The sequence below is a fragment of the Aotus nancymaae genome, unplaced genomic scaffold (assembly GCF_030222135.1).
Source record: "Aotus nancymaae isolate 86718 unplaced genomic scaffold, 86718_ANA_hifiasm-v0.15.2.pri h1tg000007l, whole genome shotgun sequence".
Lineage (NCBI taxonomy): Eukaryota > Metazoa > Chordata > Mammalia > Primates > Aotidae > Aotus > Aotus nancymaae.
In genome coordinates, this window is record NW_026988418.1 from 52,803,732 (window position 1) to 52,830,888 (window position 27,157).

Below are 27,157 nucleotides of genomic sequence, written 5' to 3' on the forward strand. Positions count from 1 at the left end.
TCAGAGGGAACAGTATCTTCCTGACACCTTGATTTGGACTTCTGCCCTCCAAGACTGTCAAAGAATAAGTTTCTTCTGTTTTAAGGCACCCAATTTATTATGGCAGCCCTCGGAAGCTAATACACAGAGGAGCCTTTAAAACAAACAACAGATGAGACAAAACAACACCAATTACCATTCTGAGTCTCACTAGCTTAGAAAATAGTCAGAATATATATGGAGTGAGATGCCAGTGGTATATGCAAGTGGAAGTGTCAGACAGACTTTGGAAATTTGGTTGAGTTTCCAAAAGAGAGGATCAGGATAGAGGAGAAATATTTGAGAGTAATGTATACAGCGGGCAGTTTACATCTTGAGAATGAATGGAGTTGACTAGGGAGATAATTTAAAGACAGCAGAGGAATAACCTTGGGGGAATATCTGTATTTGGGGAAAGACTGAAAGAGAGCAAGAGAATTAGAATTTAGGAGACAAAAGAGGAATGACAGAAAAAAAAAATTAAACTTTTGATTAACAATTAGGAAGTTAGGAGTGATCATTGAGAGAGCAGTTTGGGAGACTTCATGATGGAGTAGAAGCAAATTTGCAATGGGTCAAGGAGTGAATGAGGGAGCTTTCAGTTTACTAAAGTCATTGTTTAGCCACCAATCTTACTTAAAACCTACTTGAAACAATGAAAATAATAAAAAAGTCAAGAAGAAAATGCATCTTGGTGCAATACAAAAACTTCACGATGAATAATATCTAGCCAGTCCTGAGAACTGAGGGTGGATACTGAGAACCTAGAAACTTCCTCAGATTTCAGCAGACAGATTTCTTTAAAAGAACATGTTACAGTTATTCAAGTCTAAATGATCCCTTTTATTCAGGTTCGTGGGATCTAGAGGGATGTGGGCCAGAGAAGTGGGTGTGTTGCTATGCAGACTTCGTTGTGGACAGAGAACAGCACTGGGGTGGAGCGGAGGGGACCCTGGTATGGGCTCCACCTTTGTAGTCTGCAGTGCACCCTGGCCTCCTAGCTGCGGTGGGGAGGTTGAAGGAGAGAGCAAGCTGTGCCCACCAGATCAGAACACGCACTGAATACAACACAAACACATATCTTTTTATTTATTTATTTATTTTTATTTATTTTTATTTTTTTTATTGCATTTTAGGTTTTGGGGTACATGTGAAGAACATGCAAGATTGTTGCATAGGTGCATACGTGGCAGTGTGATTTGCTGCCTTCCTCCCCTTCACCTATATGTGGCATTTCTCCCCATGCTATCTCTCCCCAACTCCCCACCCCCCGCTGTCCCTCCCCTATTTCCCCCCAACAGACCCTAGTGTATAGTGCTCCCCTCCCTGTGTCCATGTGTTCTCATTGTTCAACGCCCGTCTATGAGTGAGAACATGCGGTGACAAACACATATCTTAACTGGCCAGGAAGGAGGGAAAATATGCATTCAGGATGGAGAGCAAATTTGGTGAGAAGGTTTTTGAGATAACACACTCACTTTCCCCCAGAAACAGGGTTTTTCTTTTCTTTTCTTTTCTTTTTTCCTGCTGCATTGTCAGGCTGCAAATTTTCCAAACTTTTATGGTCTGTCACCTCTTGAATGCTTTGCTGCTTAGAAATTTCTTCTACCAGGTAATGGATATCATCTCCCTCAAGTTCAAAGTTCCACAGCTCTCTAGGGCAGGGGAAAATGCCACCAGTCTCTTTGTACAGCAAGAGTGACCTTTACTCCAGTTACCAACAAGTTCCTCATCTCCATCTGAGACCATCTCAGCCTGAGCCTTTTTTTCCATATCACTGTCAGCATTTTGATCAAAGTTATTCAACAAATCTCTAGGAAGTTCCAAACTTTCCCATATCTTCCTGTCTTCTGAGCCTTCCAAGTCTCTAGAAAGGGCCAAACATTCCTACCTTTTCCTTTCTTCTTCTGCGCTCTCCAAACTGTTCCAACCTTTGCTTGTTACCCAGTTCCAAAGTCACTTCCAAATTTTGGGGTGTCTTTACAGTAGCGCCCCACCTACGTGGTACCAATTTACTGTATTAGTCCATTCTCATGCTGCTAATAAAGACATGGGTAATTTATAAAGGAAAGAGGTTTAATTGTCTCACAGTTCCACATGGCTGTGGAGCCTTCACAATCATGGTGGAAGGTGAATGAGGAGTAAAGTCACATCTTACATGGAAGGAGGCAAGAGAGCTTGTATAGCAGAATTCCCCTTTATAAAACCATCAGATCTCATGAGATTCATTCACTGTAATGAGAACAGCATGAGAAAGACCTGCCCCCTATGATTCAATTACTTCCCACCAAGTCCCTCCCATAACACATGGGAATTATGGGAGCTACAGTTCCAAATGAGATTTGGTTGGGGTCAGAGACAAACCATATCACATGCTGTAATATGGATGAACCTTAAGGATACTGTGCTAGGTGGAGCCAGATACAAAAGAACATATGTTGTATAATTCAATTTATATGAGGTACTTAGAGTAGTGAAAATCTTAGAAAGGAGAATGATGGTTGAAGGGGCTAGGGTCAGGGAGCATGAAGAGTTATTGTTTAATGGTTATAGAGTTTTTTATAAGATGAAAGAGTTATGGAAATGGATTGTAGTGATGCTTGCACATTATTAATATATGATTTAATACTACTGTATAATATACTTAAAGTGGTTAAGAGAGTACATTTTATGTATATGTGGCCACAATAAAAAATTGAAAAAATAAAAGAAAAAGAAATGGTGACAGATAAAAATGATAGGAATATCTAACATGCATGCAATTGATGTTTCTAAAGAATAAAATAGCACTAATATAAACACAAAATACTTACAGATAACACTGGAAACAGGCCAAGGGTGGTGGCTCATGCCTGTAATCCCAGCACTTTGGGAGGCCTAGGCAGGCAGATCACTTGAGGTCAGGAGTTCAAGAATAGCCTGGCCAACATGGTGAAACCCCATCTCTCAAAAAAGAAAAAAATGAGTGAGGTATGGTGGTGCGTGCCTGTAGTCGCAGCTACTCAGGATGCTGAGGCAGGAGAATTGCTTGAATCTTGGAGGTGCAGGTTCCAGTGAGCTGAGATTGCACCACTATACTCCAGCCTGGGTGACTGGGTGACAGAATGAGACTCTCTCAAAAACGTAAAAATAAAAATAAACAATATATACATATATATGTATATGAAACTTTACTGAAAAAAAGACTTGATTCTTTGACTTGGCTCTTGAATATGCCAAGCGCACACTATGTCCCAGAAAAAGTCTATGATGATCAAGCCACGTTATGACACAGTTTGGTGGCTTATTTAGTATCATTGAAAAAGATTGAATCCGTTGGCCTCCAGGGAGAAAAAGCATGGCAGAAAAAGAAAGTTCCCGCCTGCAAGAACAAAGTAAGGAGTGAAGACAAGGTCGCCTGGCTTCATCTGTGTGTCTGTGTAATTTGAAGTTGTCTTATTGGTAGAGTCTGGATTTTCACAGCTCCTCCATGGCCAGCAGAGCATGAGCAGGAGCTGGGACGATCACTAGCCCGAGGGAAAAACAGAATTCAGAAAAACCGCTATTTTTTTTTTAACAAAAACATTTATTTTGGAGAAGGCATTGATTGTAGATTTTGAAACTATTTTTATGATGTTTTCCCTTTTTGAGTACCAGCAAAAAAAAATGCTACTTTTCTAAGACTTTGAAAAATTGTTAGTGAACTACTTGACATTCCTTCCTGATATCCTTATAGGTGTAAATATTTACAGAACTGGGATGATCCTAATCCAAATCCATAAAATTGAATAGCTTTTTTTTCCAGTTTCTAATCAGCATTAAATACATTAAGTGCATTCAGAATCAATGTTTTGATTGTGATTAATGTTGATTTTATTAATCTTTAGGAAACAGATGATTTGTATTACAGATCACTGGGTTTAATAGGAAAATAAATTTATTCTACTAAGTCTTTGAGTTCTAGTTTTTAACTTTAAGAGTTCTTCTTGTTTACTCTGGTTGTTTTGAATGCTTTGTAGAATTATCTTACAGTTAATACCTTAAAATACATTCATTCCATAAAGGGATGCAAAGCCTTGTCTCCCCTTTTATTTATTTTTTTAAATTATTTATTTATTATTTTTTGAGTCAGAGTCTCGCTCTGTCTCCCAGGCTGGAGTACAGTGGTGTGATCTTGGCTCACCACAACCTCTGCCTCCTGGGTTCATGTGATTCTTCTGCCTCAGCCTCCCGAGTAGCTGGGATGACAGGTGCCTGCCGTCACACCCAGCTAATTTTTGTACTTTGAGACTGAGTCTTACTGTCTTGCCCAGCCTGGAGTGCAGTGGTGTGATCTTGGCTCTCTGCAACCTCTGCCTCCTGGATTCAAGTGATTCTCTTACCTCAGCCTCCTGAGTAGCTGGGATTACAGGTGCCTGCCACCACACCCAGCAAGTTTTTTTTTTTATTTTTATTTTTTAAGTACAGATGGGGTTTCCCCATGTTGGCCAGGCTGATCTTGAACTCCTGACCTCAAGTGATCCACCTACCTCGGCCTCCTGAAGTGCTGGGATTAAAAGCGTGAGCCACAGCACCCAGGCTCATCTTTCTTTTAGATGTCTCTTATTGAAGTGTTTCCCATTTTTCCAAGAATTCTTGCCTTGATGTCATATTCTATTAATTACTAAGAGGGGAGCCGGCATTGGGACCAATGCCAGCAATGTAATGAATCCTTTCATCCCTTTTCAGTCCTCCTTTAGATACTAAGTTATTCTTTTGCAATGTCTTTATCCTTTTAGGGTTTCCTTTAATGTTCTTACAACCAGAATTTTCATGGCATGAAAATACTGGTGGTATAAGTTGGTGAAGGAAGAACATATGGCCAATGGCCATGCTGGCTGAGTTCCCATTAAGACCCACATAGATAATAAGAGAGATGTCTGAAATCCTGTGAAATTCGACTTAAGCGTTATCTGCCCCCAAAGGTATTTTAATCTCTTAGAACTCAGCCTCACGATGCCTCTTAAGATGATGACCTTTGAGTGGTACTCCTGCTCTGCAGAGGTGAGGATGTTTCTGAAACATTGTCATTAAGCTAATGACTTTGAGCTTAACTGGCTGGAAGAGTCTTTGATAACCAATTTTAATGGAGAAGCCCATCTGCCAAGGGGTGGACCTTAAGTTAATCTCTTAGTGTCCTTTCCCAAGGGAGTCAATTTCTGTTGCCTAATGGGCAACTGTTTAACCTTGATTTGGGCTTTTTTGAAGAACTTGATACCATAGGACAGTGTATGTGTGTGCTTATTTTCTGCTCAATCTACCAAATATTTCAACTCATACCCAAGCCTTGGCACCCAAGGCCTATTCCCCTGGGAAAATGTGATTTAATGTTAACATTTGGTTGTTGTTTTAATGCTCTTGAGCATAACTAAGCTACAGTTTGTCTTGTTTGTTAGCATTCCACATCCTAGCAGGGCTGGAGAACCTGGTGTTAGTAATTGAGGCAGCTCTCAGGCTTCCTTTGGACCGTGTTGGCTCACTCCTGTGTTTCCTTGACTAACGGTGCAAGAGGATCAAGAAAGCTCTCTCTACAGGAAGTTTACTAGCAAGAACAGGAAATAACTTCTGAGGGCCTCAGATGTGCAAAGACCTCACTATACCCCAGAACTTGTACTAGAAAAGAAAAAAACTGGGGGACCTTTTTATCAACTCAGTGAATGGTGTCACCATCTACCAAGCCAGATTTACCCTTGATTCCTCTCTTGCCCTCATCACTCATACCTAAGTTGCCAGCAAGCCCTTTTGATTTTACCTAAAAAATGCACATTGAGTGTGTCTTCTCCTCATCTCACTTCTCCACTCCAGTGCCAGGCTCTTATTAGCTCTCGTTTGGATTATTGTGATTGTTTCCTGTCTCTCCACATCCACTAATTTCCTCCTTCAGTCAGTTCTCTTCATAGTTGCCAGTGCAATATGAAACATAAATTAGATGATGTCACTGTCTTGTTTAAATCTCTAACAGTTTCCAGTTCTCATCAGATAAAATAGAAGCTCCTTATCATGACCTTCAATGTCTTGAATAATCTAGGCCCTGCCTAACTCTCTCAGCACACTTGTCACACGGAATTCGTTTTGATGCCATGAGCACATCAAGCCCTATCAAAAGCATGCTCTGCTTTGTTTCCCTTCTAAGGAGAGTGGGAGGTGGTGTTTACGTTTCCTTTGATTTTACTCATACCTTGAGTGTGTGTATCCTCTGTGTAAAGGCCCTACATTTAGACAAAAAAAAAGAGATATTGCTTCAAGTTCATTTTCTTATCAGACTAACTCAGAGGAGAACATGGCATCTGCCTTGTTTTGGGAAACCAAACTGATAGATATGCAGAATATGTTCCCTGGTTTATGTGGAGCCTGGAACTGGTAAGATGTGTCCCAGTATGGAGGTGAAAAATGACTCCTCCTATTGGTGGGGAAAGGTGTGAGTGGTGCATTCTTTGTCAAGACTCAGATTTCTAGTGTTTATGGGCAAACACTTATCATAAACTTAGCATTTATGATACCATACTGGAGTATGATAATAGCTACTAGACGTAGCTACCCTTTACTTTGTATCATACGCTATGCACCTATACACATTATGACAACTGATGAAGAAACTTCGTCCAAGATCATGTAGCTAGTATTTGGCAAAGCCACTAGACTATAAACATCAAAAATTAAAATTTTTGTTTTTATCTGAACCTAGAATTAATTGTGCCTGGTTATATAGCAGATGCTTAATATTCACCGAGTAAAGGAAGCTGGGCTTATAATGCAGGTCTATTTGACAGACTAACAGCTAACACATTATGATATAGCCTTTACATTGTGCCTGGTTGAGGGCTTTACATATATTAACTAACTTGCACTACAAACCTGTAAGTTAGATACTATTGCCACCAATGTGCAGATGAAAAACCTGAAGCATAGAGTGCACCTTTCCCAGGGTCGGGAAGTAGTGGAACTGGGATTTGAACCAAGGTAGTCTGTCTTTAAAGAGTGTTTTTAATGAATAGTTCAGTCATCTGCATATAAATTTCCTTTATATTCTCAAACTTTGGTGTATATAAGAATTGTTGTACCAGGTTGTACACATTAAAAATGTATCCTATATTTTATGGAGGAGTTAATGAATTTTCAAGGGTAAATTTAGCCTTATGAGTTAGTGTTAGAATTTAACGTCCTCATAACATGAAACTACATTGTGTCATTTAATTCTCACAACATTCTAATTGGATATTTTTATCACTTAGGACTCTTTTTAAAAAATTTGTTTTTTATTTCAATAGGTTTTTGGGGAACTGGTGGTGTTTGGTTACATGAATAAGTTCTTTGGTGGTGATTTCTGAGATTTTAGTGCCCCCATCATCACCCAAACATACCCAATGTGTAGTTTCATATCCCTCGCCCACCTCTTACCCTTTTCCCTGAGTCTGCAAAGTCCATTGTATCATTCTTATGGCTTTGCATCCTCATAGCCTAGCTTCCAATTATGACTAAGAACATATAATGCTTGGTTTTCCATTCCTGAGTGACTTCACTTAGAATAATAGTCTCGAATTCCATCCGGCTTGCTGTGAATGCCGTTATTCCATTCCTTTTTATGGCTGAGTAGTATTCCAATGTGTATATATACCACGTTTTCTTTACCTACTCATTGATTGATGGGCATTTGGGCTGGTTCCATATTTTTGCAATTGCAAATTGTGCTGCTATAACCATGTGTGTGTAAGTCAAGTCTCTTTCTCGTATAATCACTTTTTTTCCTCTGGGTAGATACCTAGTAGTGGGATTGCTGGATCAGATGGTAGATCTACTTTTAGTTATTTAAGGAATCTCCACACTGTTTTCCATGATGGTTGTACTAGTTTACATTCCCACCAGCGGTGTAAAAGTGTTCCCTTTCACCACATCCATGTCAATATCTATTTTTTTAATTTTAATTTTTTGATTATGGCCATCCTGGTGGGAATAAGGTGGTATCACATTATGGTTTTGATTTGCATTTCCATGATAATTAATGATGTTGAGTATTTTTCCAAATAGCTTGTTGGATATTTGTATATCTTCTTTTGAGAATTGTCTATTCATGACCTTATCCCAATTTTCGATGAGACTGTTCTTTTCATCCTGATTTGTTCGAGTTCTTTGTAGATTCTGGATATTAGTCCTTTGTCAGATGTATAGATTATGAAAATTTTCTCCTATTCTGTGGGTTGTCTGTTTACTCTCCTGATTATTTCTTTTGCTGTGCAGGAGCTTTTTAGTTTAATTCAGTCCCATCTATTTAGCTTTGTTTTTGTTGAATTTGCTTTTGGGTTCTTGGTCATGAAGTCTTTGCCTAAGCCAATGTCTAGCAGGATTTTTCTGATGTTATCTTCTACAATTTTTATAGCTCAGATCTTAAATTTAGCTTTTTACTATGTTAAATTGATTTTTTTAATCAGGTGAGATATGAGGATCCAGTTTCATTCTTCTACATTGGCTTGCCAATTATCCCAACACCATTTGTTAAACAGGGTGTCCTTTCACCACTTTATGTTTTTGCTTGCTTTCTTAAAGCTCAGTTGGATGTAAGTATTTGGATTTGTTTCTGGGTTCTCTATTTTGTTCCAATAGTTCCAATGGAACTATTGACTATTAGTCCAAACTATGTGACTATTATTATTATTATTATTAGTTTTTGAGATGGAGTCTTGCTCTGCTGTGCAGACTGGAATGCACTGGTGCAGTCTCAGCTCACTGCAACCTCCGCCTCCCAGGTTCAAGCAACTCTCCCTGCCTCAGCTTCTGGAGTAGCTGGGATTACAGGTGTCTACCACCACACCCCACTAATTTTTTGCATTTTTAGTACATATGACATTTTGCCACGTTGGTCAGGCTGGTCTCAAACTCCTGACCATAGGCGATCCACCTGCCTCAGCCTCCCTAAGTACTGGGATTACAGGAACGAGTTACCATGCCCAGTCTGTGTGTCTATTTTTATACCAGTATCATGCTGTTTTGGTGACTATGACCTTATAGTATAGTTTAAAGTCAGGTAATGTGATGCCTCCTGATTTGCTCTTTTCACTTAGTCTTGCTTTGACTATAAGGCTCTTTTCTCAGTTTCAAATGAATTTTAGGAGTAGTTTTTCTAGTTCTGTGAAGAATGATGATGGTATTTTGATGGGAATTGCATTAAATTTGTAAATTGATTTTGGCAGTATGGTTATTTTCTCAGTATCGATTCTACCCATCCATGAGCATGGGATGTGTTTCCATTTGTTTGTGTCATCTATGATTTCTTTCAGCAGTGTTTTATAGATTTTCTTGTAGAGGTCTTTCACCTCCATGGTTAGGTATATTCCTATGTATTTCATTTTTTTTTTGTAGCTATTGTAAAAGGGATTGAGCTATTGATTTGATTCTCAGCTTGTTCGCTGTTAGTATATAGCAGAGCTACTGATTTCTGTACATTAATTCTGTATCCTGAAACGTTGCTGAATTCATTTACCAGTTCTAGGAGCTTTTTGGATGGGTCTTTAGGGTTTTCTAGGTATATGATCATATCATCAGCAAACAGTGACAGTTTGACTTCCTCTGTACTAGTTTGAATGCCCTTGATTTCTTTCTCTTGTCTGATTGCTCTGGCTAGGACTTCCAGTACGTAGTAGCCCATTCTTATGCTGCTAAGAAAGACATACCCAAGACTGGGTAATTTATAATGGAAAGAGATTTAATTGCCTTACAGTTCAGCATGGCTGAGGAGGCCTCAAAAAACTTACAATCATGGCAGTAGGGGAAGCAAACATGGCCTTCTTACGTGGCAGCAGCAAGAATACATGCTGAGCAAAAGGGGGAAAAGCCCCTTATAAAACCATCCAGATCTTGTGAGAACTCACTCACTATCACAAAACAGCAGCATGGGGGTAACTGCCTCCATGATTCAGTTACCTCCCACCAGGTTCCTCCCATGACACATAGGGATTATGAGAACTACATTTCAAGATGAAATTTGGATGGGGACACAGCTAAACCCTATCATTCTGCCCCTGGCCCCTCTCAAATCTCATGTCCTCACATGTTAAAACATAATCGTGCATTCCCAACTGTCCTACAAATTCTTATCTCATTCTAGCATTAACTCAAAAGTCCAAGTCTTTCATCTGAGACAAGACAAGTCCTTTCCACCTATGAGCATGTAAAATCAAAAGCAAGTTAGTTACTTCCTAGATACAATGGGATGTACAGGCATTGGGTAAATACAGCCTTTCCAAATGGGAGAAATTGGCCAGATCACAGGCTCCAAGCAAGTCCAAAATCCAATAGGGCAGTTTTTAAACCTTAAAGTTCCAAAATGATCTCTTTTGACTCCACGTCTCACATCCAAGTCACACTGATGCAAGAGGTGGGCTCCCACAGCCTTGGGCAGCCTTTGCCCCTGTGGCTTTGCAGGGTACTACCCACCTCCAGGCTGCTTTTATGGGCTGGCATTGAATGTCTGTGGCTTGTAGGTTTTCTGCTGAGAAATCTGCTGTTAATCTGATAGGTTTTCCTTTTTAAGTTACCTGATGCTTTTGTCTCACGGCTCTTGTTTTCTGCATCTTGACTTTAGATAACCTGATAACTATGCAATGATCTTTTTGCAATGAGTTTACCAGGTGTTCTTAGAGCTTCTTGTATTTAGATATCTAAATCTCTAGCAAGACCAGGGAAGTTTTCCTTGATTATTCCCTCAAATATATTTTCCAGACTTTTAGATTTCTCTTCTTCCTCAGCAACACCAATTATTCTTATGTTTGGATGCTTAACATAGTCCCAAACTTCGTGGAGGGTTTGCTCATTTTTTAAAATTCTTTTTCCTTTGTCTTTGATGGATTGGGTTCATTTGAAAGCCTTGTCTTCGAGCTCTGAAGTTCTTTCTTCTGCTTGTTTGATTATATTGCTGAGACTTTCCAGTACATTTTGCGTCTTTCTAAGTGTGTCCTTGATTTCTAGAAGTTGTGATTGATTTTATTTAGGCTATCTATTTCACTAAAGATTTTTCCTTTCATATCCTGTAACATGTTTTTGATTTCTTTAAGTTGGACTTCACCTTTCTCTGGTGCCTCCTTGATTAACTTAATAACTGACCTTCTGAATTCTTTTTCTGGCAATTCAGAGATTTCATCTTGATTTGGATCCATTGTTGGTGAGCTAGTGTGATCTTCTGTGGGTGTTAAAAAGCCTTGTTTTGTCATATTACCAGAATTGTTTTTCTGGTTTCTTCTCATTTGGGTAGACTATGTCAGAGGGAAGATCTGGGACTCAGGACTGCTTTTCAGAATATTTTGTCCCACGAGATGCTCCCTTGATGTGGTGTTCTCCCCTTTCTGCTAGGGATGGGCCTTCCTGAGAGACAAACTGCAGTGATTGTTTTTGCTCTTCTGGGTCTAGCCATCCAGCATGCTACTGGGCTACATGCTGGTACTGGGGAGTGTCTCAAAGAGTCCTGTGATGTGATCCATCTGCAGGTCTTTCAGCTGTGGATGCCAGCACCTGCTCCAGTGGAGGTAGCAGGGGAGTGAAGTGGACTCTGGGAGGGTCCTTGGTTGTATTTTTGTTTAGTGCACTGGTTCTATGTTTGTTGGCCTCCAACCAGGAGGCGGCACTTTCATGAGCACATAAGCTCTGGTTTTATAGGGCGGATCAGGTGGTAGGTGGGGGCTATAGAGCTCCCAAGAGATTATGTCCTTTGTTTTTCACAATCAGGAAAAGTAGAGAAAAATCATCAGGTGGGGGCAGGGTCAGGTGTGTCTGAACTGAGACTCTCCTTGGGCAGGGCTTGCTGTGGCTGCTGTGGGGGATGGAGGTGTGGTTCCCAGGCTAATTTAATTATGTCCCCAGAGGGATTATGGCTGACTATGCTGCATCATGCAGGTCACCAGGGAAGTGGGGGAAAGCTGGCAGTCATAGGCCTCACCCTGTTTCCATGCATCTTCAAGTCCTGAAGGCCTCTCTCACTTTCACCATGCTCCCCTAACAGCACTGAGTCTATTTCCAGGCATCTAGTGAGGAGGGCTGAGAACTTGCCCCAGACCACCAGATTCCCCATTGAGAAAGCAAGCAGACTCATCAGAGTCTCAGGGAAACTGCAGTGATTATTCAGTTCCTTCAGAGGGTCTGTGGATTCTTTCAGTTTTCCTGGTATGTTGCTGTGGTAGTTCTTGGAGAAAAAGTTCACTATGTGAGTCTCCACATACTGCTCTGTCTGTCCAAGCAGAAGCTGCCTTCTATTTGCCATCTTAATCCAGGGACTCTCACTTAGAACTCTTGATTGAAAGTTATAGAAACACATTGGTACTAGTTTAAGCAAATGAAGTTATTTTTTCTCCATGAAAATATAAAAATAAGATTTACTGAGATATAATTTACTTACAGTAACATTAATCATTTGTAGTGTATAGGTCTGTGTTTGGATAAACTCATACAATCTTGTAATCTCTACCTCAATACAGATATAGAACATTTCTGACACCTCAAAAGTTCTCTTATGGGCTGGGCTCAGTGGCTGACACCTGTAATCTAAGCACTTTGGGAGGCCAAGACAAGTGGATCATTTGAACCCAGAAGTTTAAGACCAACCCAGGCAACATAGTGAAACCCTGTTTCTACAAAAAGTACAAAAATTAGCCAGGTGTAGTGGCTCATGCCTGTAGTCCCCTCCACCCCCATTTGGGAGGCTGAGGTGGGAGGATCACTTGAGCCTGGGAGGTGGAGGTTGCAGTGAGCCAAGATCACACCACTGCACTCCAGCCTGGGCAACAGCATGAGACCGTGTCTCAAGAAAAAAAAAAGTTCCCTTATGCCCTGTGATGGTTAATACTGAGTGTCAACTTGATTGGATTGAAGGATACAAAATATTGTTCCTGGGTATGTCTGTGAGGGTGTTGCCGAAAGAGACTGACATTTGAGTCAGTGGGCTGGGGAAGGCAGACCCACCCTTAATCTAGTGGGCACAATCTAACCTGCTGCCAGTGTGACTAGAATATAAGTGGCAGAAAAACATGAAAAGAGAGACTGGCCTAGCCTCCCAGCCCACAACTTTCTCCCGTGCTGGATGCTTTCTGCTCTAGAACATTGGATTCCAAGTTCTTCAGTTTTGGAACTTGGACTGGCTCTCCTTGCTCCTCAGCCTGCAGATGGCCTATTGTGGGACCTTGTGAGTTAATACTTCATAAACTCCCCTTTATACATATACATCAATTCCATTATTTCTCTCCCTCTAGAGAATACTAATACATGCCCCTTTGTAGCGAAACTTTCTCTCCACTCTTTGCCATTGGCAACTACTGATCTGTTTCTGGCCTATAGTTTTGTCTTTTCCAAAATGTCATATTAACGGTTCATATGGTATGCAGCCTTTTGAAGTGGACTTTTTCTCCATTCAGATTCATTCATCCTTTTTATTGCAGAGTAACATTCCATTGTATGAATGTACCAAAATTTGTTCATTCATCTACCAGTTGAAGGACTCCTGGGTTGTTTCCAGTTTTTGATAATTATGAATAAAACTACTATAAACCTGTTTATAAGTTTTCAGTATATACATATTTTTATGTTTCTTCAATAAAAATATCTAGAAGTGAGATCGTTGAGTCATATGTGAAGTGTATGTTGAATTTTATAATGAATTGCCAAGCTGTTTTCTGTAAGGGCTGCTGCATTATTTGTATTCCTATCAGCCAATGTATCTGAGCTGAAATTGTTCTTTCTTCTCACCAGCCATTGGTGTCCTCAAGTCTTTTTTATTTTACCCGTTCTAATAGTGTGCAGTATTTCCTCACTGGGGCTTCAATTTGCATTTCCCTAATGAGTAATGATGTTGAGCACCCATCTATGGGCTTATTTGCCACCCATATATCTTCTCTGGTGATGTTCTTTTTCAAATCTTTGCTCATTTTTTATTGGGTTTCTTGACTTTTTATTGTTTTGAGAGTTCTTTATATATTCTAAGTCTTTTATAAGATATGTATTTTTCAAATATTTTCTATGCATCTGTGACTTGTGTTTTTATTTTTGACAGCATCTTTCAAAAAGCAGAAGTTTTAAATTTTGATAAAGTTCAATTTATCAATTTTTTTCTTTTATGGTGTGTGCTTTTTATGTCACATCTAAGAAATCTTTGCCAACCAAAACTCACAGAAACTTTTTTTTCTCCAGAAGTTTTATAGTTTTTGGCTTTTACATTTAAGTCTATTATCTGTTTTTAGTTAATCTTTGTATATGTTGCAAAGTATGGATTGAAAATCAATTTTTTAAAATATTGATTTCTAATTGTTCTAGCACTGTTTGTCAAAAACATCAACTTTTCTCCATTGAATTGTCTTGTCCCATTGTTAAAAATCAATTGATCACATATGTATAGGGCTGTTTCTGGATTTTTCTTTTTCTATTCTACATTCTATGCCCTTTTAATAGATCACTTAATTCTCCCAATACCTCCCTTTTATGATAGAGGAAATTAAGTCACAAGGAAGTTAATAATTTGCTTAACTTAGTCTCAGAGCTAGTGTATTAGTCTGTTTACATGCTGCTGGTAAAGACATATCAAGACTGGGAAGAAAAGAGGTTTAATTGGACTTACGGTTCTACATGGCTGGGGAGAACTCAGAATTATGGCAGGAGGTGAAAGGCACTTCTTATATGGCAGTGGCAAGAGAAAAATGAGGAAGAAGCAAGAGCAGAAACCTCCGGTAAACCCATCAGATTAAAATAGTGAGACTTACTATCATGAGAACAACATGGGAAAGACCCATCCCCATGATTCAACTACCTCCCCATGGGTCTTTCCCACAACATGTGGGAACTCTGGGAGATACAATTCAAGTTTAGATTTGGGTGGAAACACAGCCAAACCATATCATTCTGCCACTGGCCCCTCCAAATCTCATGTCCTCACATTACAAAACAAGTCATGCCTTCCCAACAGTCCCCCAAAGTCTTAACTCATTTCAGCATTAATTCAAATGTCCACAATCCAAAGTCTCATCTGAGACAAGGCAAGTCCCTTCTGCCTATGAGCCTGTAAAATCAAAAGCAAGCTAGTTACTTCCTAGATACAATGGGAGTACAGGCATTGGGTAAATACAGCCATTCCAAATGGGAGAAATTGGCCAAAATGAAGAGGTTACAGGGCCCATGCAAGTCAAAAATTCAGTGGGGCAGTCAAATCTTAAAGCTCCAAAATGATCTCCTTTGACTCCAGGTCTCACATCCAGGTCACATTGATGCAAGAGGTGAGTTTCCATGGTCTTGGGCAGCTTTGCCCCTGTGGCTTTGCAGGGTATAGCCTCCCTCCCAGCTGATTTCACAGGCTGGCGTTGAGTGTCTATGGCTTCTCCAGGCACACAGTGCAAGCTGTCGGTAGAGCTACCATTCTAGGGGCTGGAAGATGGTGGGCCTCGTCTCACAGCTCCACTAGGCAGTATCCCAGTGGGGACTCTGTGTGGGGGCTCTGGCCCCAGATTTCCCTTCTGCAGTGCCCTAGCAGAGGTTCTTCATGAGAGCCCTGCCCCTGCAGCAAACTTTTGCCTGGGCATCCAGGCATTTCCATACATCTTCTGAAATCTAGGCAGAGGTTCCCAAACCTTTAGTTCTTGACTTTTGTGCATCCGCAGGCCCAACACTACATGGAAGCTACCAAGGCTTGGGGCTTGCACCCTCCGAAGCCACAGCCTGAGCTCTATGTTGGCCCTTTTTAGCCATGGCTGGAGTGGCTGGGATGCAGGGCACCAAGTCCCCAGGCTGCACACAGCATGGGGATTCTGGGCCTGGCCCATGAAACCATTTCTTCCTCCTGGGCCTCTAGGCCTGTGATGGGAGGGGCTGCTGCAAAGGTCTCTGACATGGCCTGGAGACATTTTCCACATGGTGTTGGGGATTAACATTAGGCTCCTTGCTACTTATGCAAATTTCTGTAGTTGGCTTCAATTTCTCCCCAGAAAATGGATTTTTCTTTTCTATCGCATAGTCAGGCTGCAAATTTTCTCAACTTATATGCTCTGCTTCCCTTATAAAACTGAAGGCTTTTAACAGCACCCAAGTCATCTCTTGAATGCATTGCTGCTTAGAAATTCCTTCCACCAGATACCCTAAATCATCTCTCTCAAGTTCAAAGTTCCACAAATCCCTAGGGCAATGGCAAATTCTGCCAATATCTTTGCTAAAACATAAAAAGAGTCTTTTTTGTTCCAGTTCCTTTCTTTCTTCCTCCCTTCTTCCCTTCCTTCCTCCCTCCCTCCCTTCCTCCCTTTCTCCCTTCTTCCCCACCTCCTCTTCTTTCTTCCTTCCCTCATGCCACACCTATTATGTGTCAAATATTAAAGCTAAGTGCTGAGAATACAGAATGAAGAAGTGAGGTGAGGTACCTGAACTTTTGGAGCTTACAGTATAGTCTAGGATTGTTAAACTACAGTGGAAGTAATATACATAGAGACAAAACAGCTTGTGACAGATTATATAACCAGGGAACATGATGGAGTGAGGATCAGGTCTATTAATGTAACTAAGTCTGAGGTCAGGAAAGACCTACTTGTGAAAGCAACCTTTTGGGTGGGACCTGAGGGATGAGCACAAATGATTTAGGTAGAGCCTTAGGCAGGGTGTGAGGATGCAGAGGAATGAAGGAAGGAAAAGACTATGGGCAGCCCCTGAGAGGTTCAAAAACCCAAACATGCCAAAGTGCCTGAAATACAGCAAACAGAAGGTAGGATGGTGGCATGAAGCTGGAAGGAGCTAGAATTTCAGGGCTTCTTAGGCAATAGGAAGGACTTTGGACTTAGTCCTAAGAGCCATGGAAGCTGCTGGAAGGTTTTAAGCAGATGAGTGACATGATCATGATCATTATTTATTTCCTTCCTTCCTTCCTTCCTATCACTCTGAGTATCTGCTCCATTTTCAGATATATGCCATCCTATAAAACTTTTAAATATGTAGATATTCTCAAAGTGTTCACATAACATGGTCACATCTTACCAGGAAGGGACCTGCATTTCTTTAAAGGTTAAATATTGAAGGAGGCCAGTCTTCAGTTAGATAAAACAAACTGGGAATTACTAACGCCAAATTCACAATACACTGATTTAACATATGGTGGCCATCAACCTGACCTTGAGCAAGAACTCACATGCATAGAAGCCAAAGTTTTCTGCTGGGTGGGGAGGGACAGGCTTTAGCCAGGGATCTGCATGTAGAGTCCATTCCCTACTGTTGTAATCGCCTGGTCAGGTAGAGGTAGCATGAATTATTCATGTAAGGCAAATTAGAGTTAGAACCAGGTGCTCTGCCTTCCCTAGTGAGGACTCTTGCCAATTATGATAAAGAAGGAACTCTCACTCAATCAAGCCACAGTCCACTTTTGTATGTGCTTAACCCAGATTCCCTAACTGGGCTTGAAAATGGATTAGTGGATGATGAGCTTGCTTTAAAGGTGATATTGTCTTCAAAAGAGAGGGAGAGTTACTTCTACTAGTGGTTTTAAAAGTGAAATGCAAAGTTCAAAATGAATTGCTTTAATAACACTTGACATGAATGCCTGTTAAACAATGTTAAGTTCATTTTGCAGAAGTTGCTGTTGCTTTCAAGGTATAAAACTACTAATTCAGACATATTTTCAGACCAGAGCATACCCTTCTGTGGACCCATCGTTTTAGGTCTCTAAAATGGCAGAATTGCAAAGGACTTAGTCATTTGGTCGGTCTGATTTGTCAAAGTTACTCCTAGGCCACTGTGCTGTGGGAATGTGAACAAACTAGTTATTATTAGAGAATTAAGACTAGGTGTGATAAACAGAAACGATCTCATCATGCCTGCTCTTCAGCAACCCTGGGGCTTCCATCTCCAGGCTGAGTGGTCCTGACTGAAAATTGTGAGGGGATATGGTGAAGGTTTAGAAGTCACATTCATGCTATCAAACAGGGCAACATAATGATCTTCCTGCTCTGCATTCTTATCTGTTCTCCAAATTTTTCCTAAGTATTGGAACAAATGAAACCAAGTAGCTTTCTTCTAATTGTTAAGATCTTTAAAATATTTTTAATATCATGGATAAGTAATCAGTCAATCAATAAACATTTATTAAACAGTGATATGTACAAGGCACTCCTAGGAGCTTGGGTGAGTTCCCAAAATCATAAGATTTTGGCTATGGGAAAGATAATAATAAAGACAAGTGATAATCCAAGACCAGATAGACCATATCACTAAGGAATGGGTTCCTTCAGGAAGGATAAAGTTTCACTGGTCTCAAGAGCCTGCCCAGAGGAGGTGAAATTGGAGCTGGGCCTTGAAGAGGAAATAATATGCAGCAAAAAAAGATGAGAGAGGCTGGGCGTGGTGGCTCATGCTTGTAATCCCTGCACTTTGGGAGGCCGAGGCGGGCAGATCACGAGGTCAGGAGTTTGAGACCAGCCTAACCAACATATTGAAACCACGTCTCTACTAAAACTATAAAAATTAGCTGGGCGTGGTGGCAGGCGCCTGTATTCCCAGATATTTGGGAGGCTGAGGCAGGCGAATTGCTTGAATCTGAGAGGCAGAGGTTGTAGTGAGCGGAGAGAGCACCACTGTACTCCAGCCTGGGTGACAGAGCAAGACTCCATATTTTTAAGAAAAAAAAGATGAGAGAGGCCAGTACAGTAGGTAGAATAAAGAATAATGCCTCAATGCATTTCCTGGTCAAGAAACTTCGACTCCCCTTCTATATTAGAAAATGTAGATAGTCTAATAACATTTTCAGAACTGGAATAGCTTAAAGTGTGTGTGTGTGTGTGCACACATGTGTGCGTTTGTGTGTGTGTATTCCTGCTTTCTGAAGATTCATTTCATATATAGGTAAATTCAAGGGAAATTATAATTCAACTTTTAGAGACTTGAGAAACCAATAGAAAAGAAAGTTTTTCTGAGTCTCACACTGCACATGGAAAGCACAACTATTAGGTCAAAGACAGCCATTTTAATGACCCATTCACTAGCATCCTTAACTCCTTTTCCTTTTCTTTTGCCACATGTGTTCTTTTGTCGGCAAGCTTCAGTGAATCCCACCATCCTCTTCATCTGCTTCTGCTCACGGGCAACAAGACTAACAAGAGAAAATAAGCATGACAGATTTGTAGTTCCTAACCTCACCTGTGCCTAAGACAATACTTTTACCTGACCCCGCTCAGCTTCCTCTTGCATTCTGTGTCAGTTAGGATCTCAGGTAGGAAATGAGTGGCACACCCCAATGTGAAGAGTGGAGACTTTAATGAAAGGACTGTTTGCCCAGGTGTGGGCATGATTATGGGAAATGAACAAAGGCTGTTGAGGTACCCCAGGGCTAGCAACAGAGGGAAAGCCATTATTCCCTGAAGCCTGCAGGGGATGAGGAATCCATTAAGATCTCTAGCTGTAAGGGAATTCCTCTAATGATAGCTGCAGCCCTCTGAAGAGGACGTCTGCCACTGGCTGCTCACAGCCAGGCAGAAAGGGATCTAGGGAATAAGTATCCCACATTCTCCTGTCTCCCACTGGTTGAAACCAACCAAATACCAGAGATTTAGAAAACTGGTGGGTACAATCCATAACTGTTAGTCACTTGGGGCATAGAACAGGGAAACAGGGTGGAAAGGATGAAGAATGGATCTAGTGGGGCAAAAGTAGAACCCACTGCAAATATTCCTTCTAGAAGTTGTTCTGAGCCTTTACCATTCTTTTTAAACTCCCTACCTCTTCTTTATCTTTCTTTCTCTTCGAAAGTAATTCTATCCCATTCTATTGTCAATGAAAATAAGAGGCATTTCTCTTATTCTTTCTTCCCTACTCTCCACTTCCAGATTTTAATTGTCCTTATATTTCTTCCTTCCCTTATATGCCAGGCATACAGGTGTTGTGTTTCTCCTTCCCAGATAGAATCTTCTAGTTATGCCCACAGCTTACCACACATCACTCTGGAGCCTCCCTACGTAAATTATCTTTATTCTTTCCTGTCTTAGTATCTTCCAACTATTTGGATCCTTGCTTTGAAGTTTATAAACATATTCAAATTTATCTCAAAACAAAAACCACCTTTCTATTTGATATCTCTACCTTTCCAGTTGCTGCCATATCCGATTTCTCCTTTTTGTTACTTATCTTCTGAGATAGAGTCTATGCTTGTTGGCTGTGCTTTCTCGCTTGCTTCACCTATAGTCTGGATTCTGACGTTCTCCCAACTCAACTAAAAATGTACCTGTTGAAGTCACCAGTGACCTCCCTGCAGCCAAATCCAATTTTCTGTTTCCAATCATCAACCTACTCTGCCTCTGTAGCATTTAACTTGAAGAATGGGTAAGAATTAGGCAGGTAAAAGAGTGGAGGAGGGGAGGGGGCTGATGAACAAGAGTCTAAGTGCCAGAGGTGTCTTACTTAGAGTTTGCATTTTCAGAATCTATTGCATAGTGATGTGAAACAAATGTTTGTTGAGGGATAAAATGAACAAATAGAAAATGACTGGTGTTTCAATGTTGGATAAGCACATCTTACATGTAAACACTGAAAGAAGCAATGACAATACTCTCTAGCAAAACCACCACCAAAAAAAAATCAATGAACAGGGTGTTCTGGTACAATGTTATTGAATATCATTAGTGGATGAGAAAGTAAGGTAGCATACGATAAAGAAGAATGCAGATAATTCAGGTTGAGAAAAATGACCAATCATCAGAAAACAATTTATTTTGTAGAAAATGTGGCAAAAATTAACAGAGATTAACACCTATCTCCCATATTAGGGTATTAATGGTAACATTATAGTGTAACTTTTTTTTACAACATACAATATGCTACATGTCAGTGTGATCTGAAACATGGGCACAAAATTGAAATCAGTACAGCTGGAATGAGAGGCAGAGGGCTAGAGGACTTCACGATTCCAAGGAGGTGCTGGGTTCATTTCTTTGGGACTGATAGGGCTCTGAAAATAGGCCCAGGGAAGGAGCTGCAGGGCGAGAGCCACCACGGGGCAAATCAAGACAGGGGGAGCATGTCCCCACCTGAAACGTGCAGCCGGCTGGGAGGGTCTGGGGACTTAACCCCCTGGGTACTCCGATTCAGATTCTGTGCTTACCTCATCCCCCCTGCAACCCGTGGTCCACGAGAGCCCTGCCAGATGGTGGGGCGCTGTGGGTAGTCGATGCAAATCTGAGCAGTGGCTACCGCTGGACGCTGCAAGTTGTCGCAGGGACCTGGGCGGGAGTTTGGACTAACGCCACCGGGACGGACCTTCCCACAGAGGGAGGCAGAGTTCAAAGCAGGGAAACAGACCATAAGTCCTGGCAGGTACCACCTCCACAGAACTTAAACTGAAGCCCTTGCTAGAGAGCTTGGCAGCAAATACACCAGCTTGACCCCAACCAGGAAGATCCAGCTGGGGAAGGAGAAATGCCATTGGGAAGGCGGGGCCAATCTCACCTGCAAACAAACTTCAATAGAAAAAAAAAGTCCACTCAGAGACTCCTCCTGAAATCACCAACTTCAAAGATTAAAGGGAGATAAATCCATGAAAATGGGAAAAAAACCAGTACAAAAAGGATGAAACCATCAAAGAACAGAACACCTCTTCTCCTTCCAGGGACCACAACTCCTCACTGTCAAGGGAACAAAAAAAGACAGAGAATGAATCTGATGAATTGATAGAAGCAGGCTTCAGAAGGTAGGTAATAACAAACTTTTCTGAGTTAAAAGACTATGTTCTAACCCAATGCGAAGGAACTAAAAACCTTGAAAAAAGGTTAGACGAAATGCTAACTAGAATAACCAGCTTAGAGAAGAACATAAACGACTTGATGAAGCTAAAAAACACAGCATGAGAACTTCATGAGGGATACACAAGTTTCAACGGCCGAATCAATCAAGCAGAAGAAAGGATATCAGAGATAGAAGATCAAATCAATGAAATAAAGCGAGAAAGCAAGATTAGAAAAGAAAGAGTGGAAAAAAAAAATGAACAAAGCCTCCAAGAACTATGGGATTATGTGAAAAGACCTAATCTACGCTTGATCAGCATACCTGAATGTGACAGGGAGAATGAATCCAAGTTGGAAAACACTCTTCAAGATCTTATTCAAGAGAACTTTCACAACCTAGCAAGACAGGCCACCATTCAAATCCAGGAAATACAGAGAATACCACAAAGACATTCCTCAAGAAGAGCAACCCCACAGCACATAGTTGTCAGATTCACCAGGGTTGAAATGAAGGAAAATCCTAAGGGCGGCCAGAGAGAAAGGCTGAGTCACCCACAAAGGAAAAACTCTAAGACTCACAGTGGATCTCTTGGCAGAAACCCTGCAAACTAGAAGGGAGTGGGGGCCAATATTCAACATCCTTAAAGAAAAGAACTTTCAACACAGAATTTCATATCCAGCCAAACTAAGCTTCATAAGTGAAGGATAAATAAGATCCTTTATGGACAAGCAATTGCTGAGAGATTTCGTTGCTACAAGACCTGCCTTACAAAAGCTATTGAAGGAAGTACTAAACAGGGAAAGGAACAACCAGTACCAGCTGCTCCAAAAACATACCAAATGGTAAAGAACAACAATGCAATGAAGAAGCCACATTAACTAACGGGTAAAACAACCAGCCAGCAACAAAATGGCAGGATCCAATTCAAACATAACAATATTAATGTTGAATGTAAATGGCCTAAATGCCCCAATCAAAAGACGCAGACTGGCAAACTGGATTAAAAGTCAAGACCCATTGGTGTGCTGTATTCAGGAGACCCATCTCACTTGCAAAGACTCACATAGACTCAAAATAAGGGGATGGAAGAAGATTTGCCAAGCAAATAGAGAGCAAAAAAAGAGCAGGGGTAGCAATCCTAGTTTCTGATAAAACGGACTTTAAATCAACAAAGATGAAAAGAGACAAAGAAGGACATTACATAATGGTAAAAGGATTAATGCAACAAGAAGAGCTAACTATCCTAAATATATGTGCACCTAATGCAGGAGCTCCCAGATACATAAAACAAGTTCTTAAAGGCCTACAAAGAGACTTAGACTCCTGCACAATAATAGTGGGAGACTCTAACACTCCACTGATAATATTGGACAGATCAATGAGACAGAAAGTCAACAAAGATATACAGGACTTGAATGCAGATTTGGACCAAGAGGACCTAATAGACATTTACAGGACACTCCATCCCAAATCCACAGAATACACATTCTTCTCAGCACCATATTGCACTTACTCCAAAATTGACCACATAATTGGAAGTAAATCACTCCTCAGCAAATGCAAAAGAACGGAAATCATAACAGTCTCTCAGACCACAGCGCAATCAAATTAGAACTCAGGATTAAGAAAAGCACTCAAAACCACACAATCACATGGAAACTGAACAACTTGCTCCCAAATGATGAGTGGATAAACAATGAAATGAAGGTAGAAGTAAAAATGTTCTTTGAAACCAATGAGAATGAATACACAACGTACCAGATCCTATGGGACACATTTAAAGCAGTGTCTAGAGAGAAATTTATAGCAATAAATGCCCACATGAGAAACAAGGAAAGATCTAAAATTGACACCCTATCATCAAAATTGAAAGAGCTAGAGGAGCAAGATAAAAAAAAAAAACCTCAAAAACAAGCAGAAGACAAGAAATAACTAAGATCGGAGCAGAACTGAAGGAGATAGACACAAAAAAACCTTCAAAAAATCAATAAATCCAGGAGCTGTTTTTTTGAAAAGATCAACAAAATAGACCACTAGCTAGAAAGAGAGAATAATCTGATAGATGCAATAAAAAAGGATAAAGGGGAGATCACCACTGATTCCTTGGAAGTACAAACTACCATCAGAGATTACTACAAACAACTCTATACACATAAACCAGTAAATCTGGAAGAAATGGATAAATTCCTGGACACTTGCACACTCCTAAGACTAAGCCAAGAAGAAGTTGAAACCCTGAATAGACCAATAACAAGGTCTGAAGTCGAGGCAGCAATTAATAGCCTACCGACCAAAAAAATTCCAGGTCCAGATGGGTTTATAGCTGAATTCTACCAGACATACAAAGAGAAGCTGGTACCACTCCTTCTGAAACTATTCCAAACAATCCAAAAAGAGGGAATCCTCCCTAACTCTTTCTATGAGACCAACATCACCCTGATACAAAAATCTGGCAAAGACACAACTAAAAAAGAAAACTACAGGCCAATATCCATGATGAACATTGATGCAAAAATCTTCAATAAAATACTGGCAAACTGAATCCAACAACACATCAAAAAGCTTATTCACCACGATCAAGTAGGCTTCATCCTGGGGATGTAAGGCTGGTTCAAAGTACGCAAATCTATTAATGTAATTCACCACATAAACAGAACCAAAGGCAAAAACCTCATGATTATCTCAACAGATGCAGAGAAGACCTTCAACAAAATTCAACAGCCCTTTATGCTAAACTCTCTCAATAAACTAGGTATCGATGGAATGTATCTCAAAACAATAAAAGCTATTTATTACAAATCCACAGTCAATATCATACTGAATGGGCAAAACTTAGAAGCATTCCCTTTAAAAACTGGCACTAGACAAGGATACCCTCTCTCACCACTCCTATTCAATATTGTATTAGAAGTTCTAGCTAGAGCAATTACACAAGAAAGAGAAATAAAGAGCATTCAATTAGGAAAGGAAGTAAAATTGTCCCTATTTGCAGATGATATGATCGTATAACTTAGAAGACCCCATTGTCTCAGCCCAAAACCTTCTTAAGCTGGTAAGCAACTTCAGCATACTCTCAGGATACAAAATCAATGTGTAGAAATCACAAGCATTCCTATACACCAATAACAGACAAACAGAGAGCTAAATCATGAGCGAACTCCCATTTAAAATTGCTGCTAAGAGAATAAAATACCTAGGAATACAACTAACAAAGGAGGTAAAAGACCTCTTCAAGGAGAACTACAAACCACCAGTCAAGGAAATAAGAGAGGACACAAACAGATGGAAAAACATTCCATGCTCATGGTTAGGAAGAATCAATATTGTGAAAATGTCCATACTGCCCAAAGTAATTTATAGATTCAATGCTGTCCCCATCAAGCTACTATTGACCTTCTTCATAGAACTGGAAAAAACCACTTTAAACTTCATATGAAACCAAAAGAGAGCCTGCATAGCCAAGACAATCCTAAGCAAAAAGAACAAAGCCGGAGGCATCACGCTACCTGACTTCAAACTATGCTGTAAGGCTACAGTAATCAAAACAGCATGGTACTGCTACCAAAACAGAGATATAGACCAATGCAACAGAACAAGGCCTCGGAGGCAATGCCACACATCTACAACCATCTGATCTTTGATACCTGAGAGATACATTCCATTGTTACCTAGTTTCTTTAGAGTTTTTAGCATAAAGAGCTGTTGAATTTTGTCAAAGGCCTTCACTGCATCTATTGAGATAATCATGTGGTTTTTGTCTTTGGTTCTGTTTGTGTGGTGGATTACCTTTATAGATTTGCATAAGTTGAACCAGCCTTGCATCACCAGGATGAAGCTGTAAGTCAAGAAATTTAATGAATGCACCTATTGGGAAAGAATAAGGATGACCTATTTCTAAAGATAATTCCCCATAGAGGCAGGACCAAAATCTAAAGAATGTCATGGCCCTCGCAAAGGTTTTTAAGGTAGGGCTTGCACATATTTCTGTTGAAGACTTCAAGTAGTGACATGTTCAAATGGTTACAGATTCAGAAAGTATCTAGGAGAGAACAGCTATTCTTCTTTCTGAAAGAGTGTCTGTGGGAGAGAGTTGCCTGCACACTGACAATGTTGGTGAGAGGTTGGTCTGATGTGTTGGAAATATCCCCTAAGAAACAGCAAGTTGAATGAAAAAGAAAAAACATGTAATTAGAATTATGGATGCTGAGATGATTGACTAGATTTTGAATCAAAGAATGTGAAATTTGGAATAAAAAATATGATATAGGCATATTTGGTAGCTGGCCCCATGCAGTTCCCATACCTCATTTTTAATATGAAATATTTGAACAGTACAGACAAGTATAAGGGTAATATGGCATCCACCCCACCATCTGTATTTAAGTTTACTTTGGGTCTTCTTAATGAGGTTCATCTTCTTTTTCCATTCTATGAAAGAGTTGTATGAAATATGGATAATGGTTTCTTAAAAGTTTAGTGAATATTAACTAGTGGGCCTGATACTTTTAGGGGGAGGAGTAGTAGAATTTTATTATAGGGTCAATCTTTTTAATTGCTACTGGTATATTTATTTTTTAACCTTTTAAGTCAGTTTTAGGATTTAAATATTTTCAGAAAAATTGCACATTTCATCCATGTTTTAAAACATTGCTATAAAGTTGATGATAGTATTACCTTATGTATTTTAGAATTTGTACCATATCTGTATTTATATTTCTATCATGATTATATGTGCTCTTTTTATTTGTTACGTTTTTGATTGCCATTCCTTTAACTTTCAACCTTTTGCTGTCATTATGTCTTCTATGTGTCTCTTATAAGCACCATATCATAGCTGGAATTTGTTCTGTTTTGTTTTCAATATTCCTTCTGAATACTTTGTACGTTTGTAATTTTGTCTTCTCAGAAAATCAGTTTTGATTTGTTGAACATCCCTACTGTTTCTCAGTTTACTATTTTATTCATTCTTTACCCTTGCTTCTGTTACTCAAAGTTGGACCCTGGAACCAGAGTGTCTGGATTTACATTCCAGCCCTGCTCCTATCTGATGTGTGTGACTATGGGAAAGTTACTTAACCTTTGTGCTTCAGGTTTCCCGTAGGTAAACTGAGAATATAATAGTACCTCCTTCATAGGTTGTTTGTGAAGATTAGTTTCAGTTGTTGAAACTGCTCTACATGTGCTTGAAAAATGTCATGTAGTCTCTATCTGTTGATTATGGGGTTCTCTGTGTATCTGATTGGAACAAGCTTATTCATTGTCCAATCAGCCCTGACTGATCGGCCCAGGCCATCACTGCTTAGCCCCATCCTTATGCCCACCCCATTCCCTCACAGCTAAGGCCTGCCCCACCCTGCCCCTGAAAGACAGCTTACCCTGCCCCTCCACTGGCCTCTCTAGGGTTTTTCTAATACTG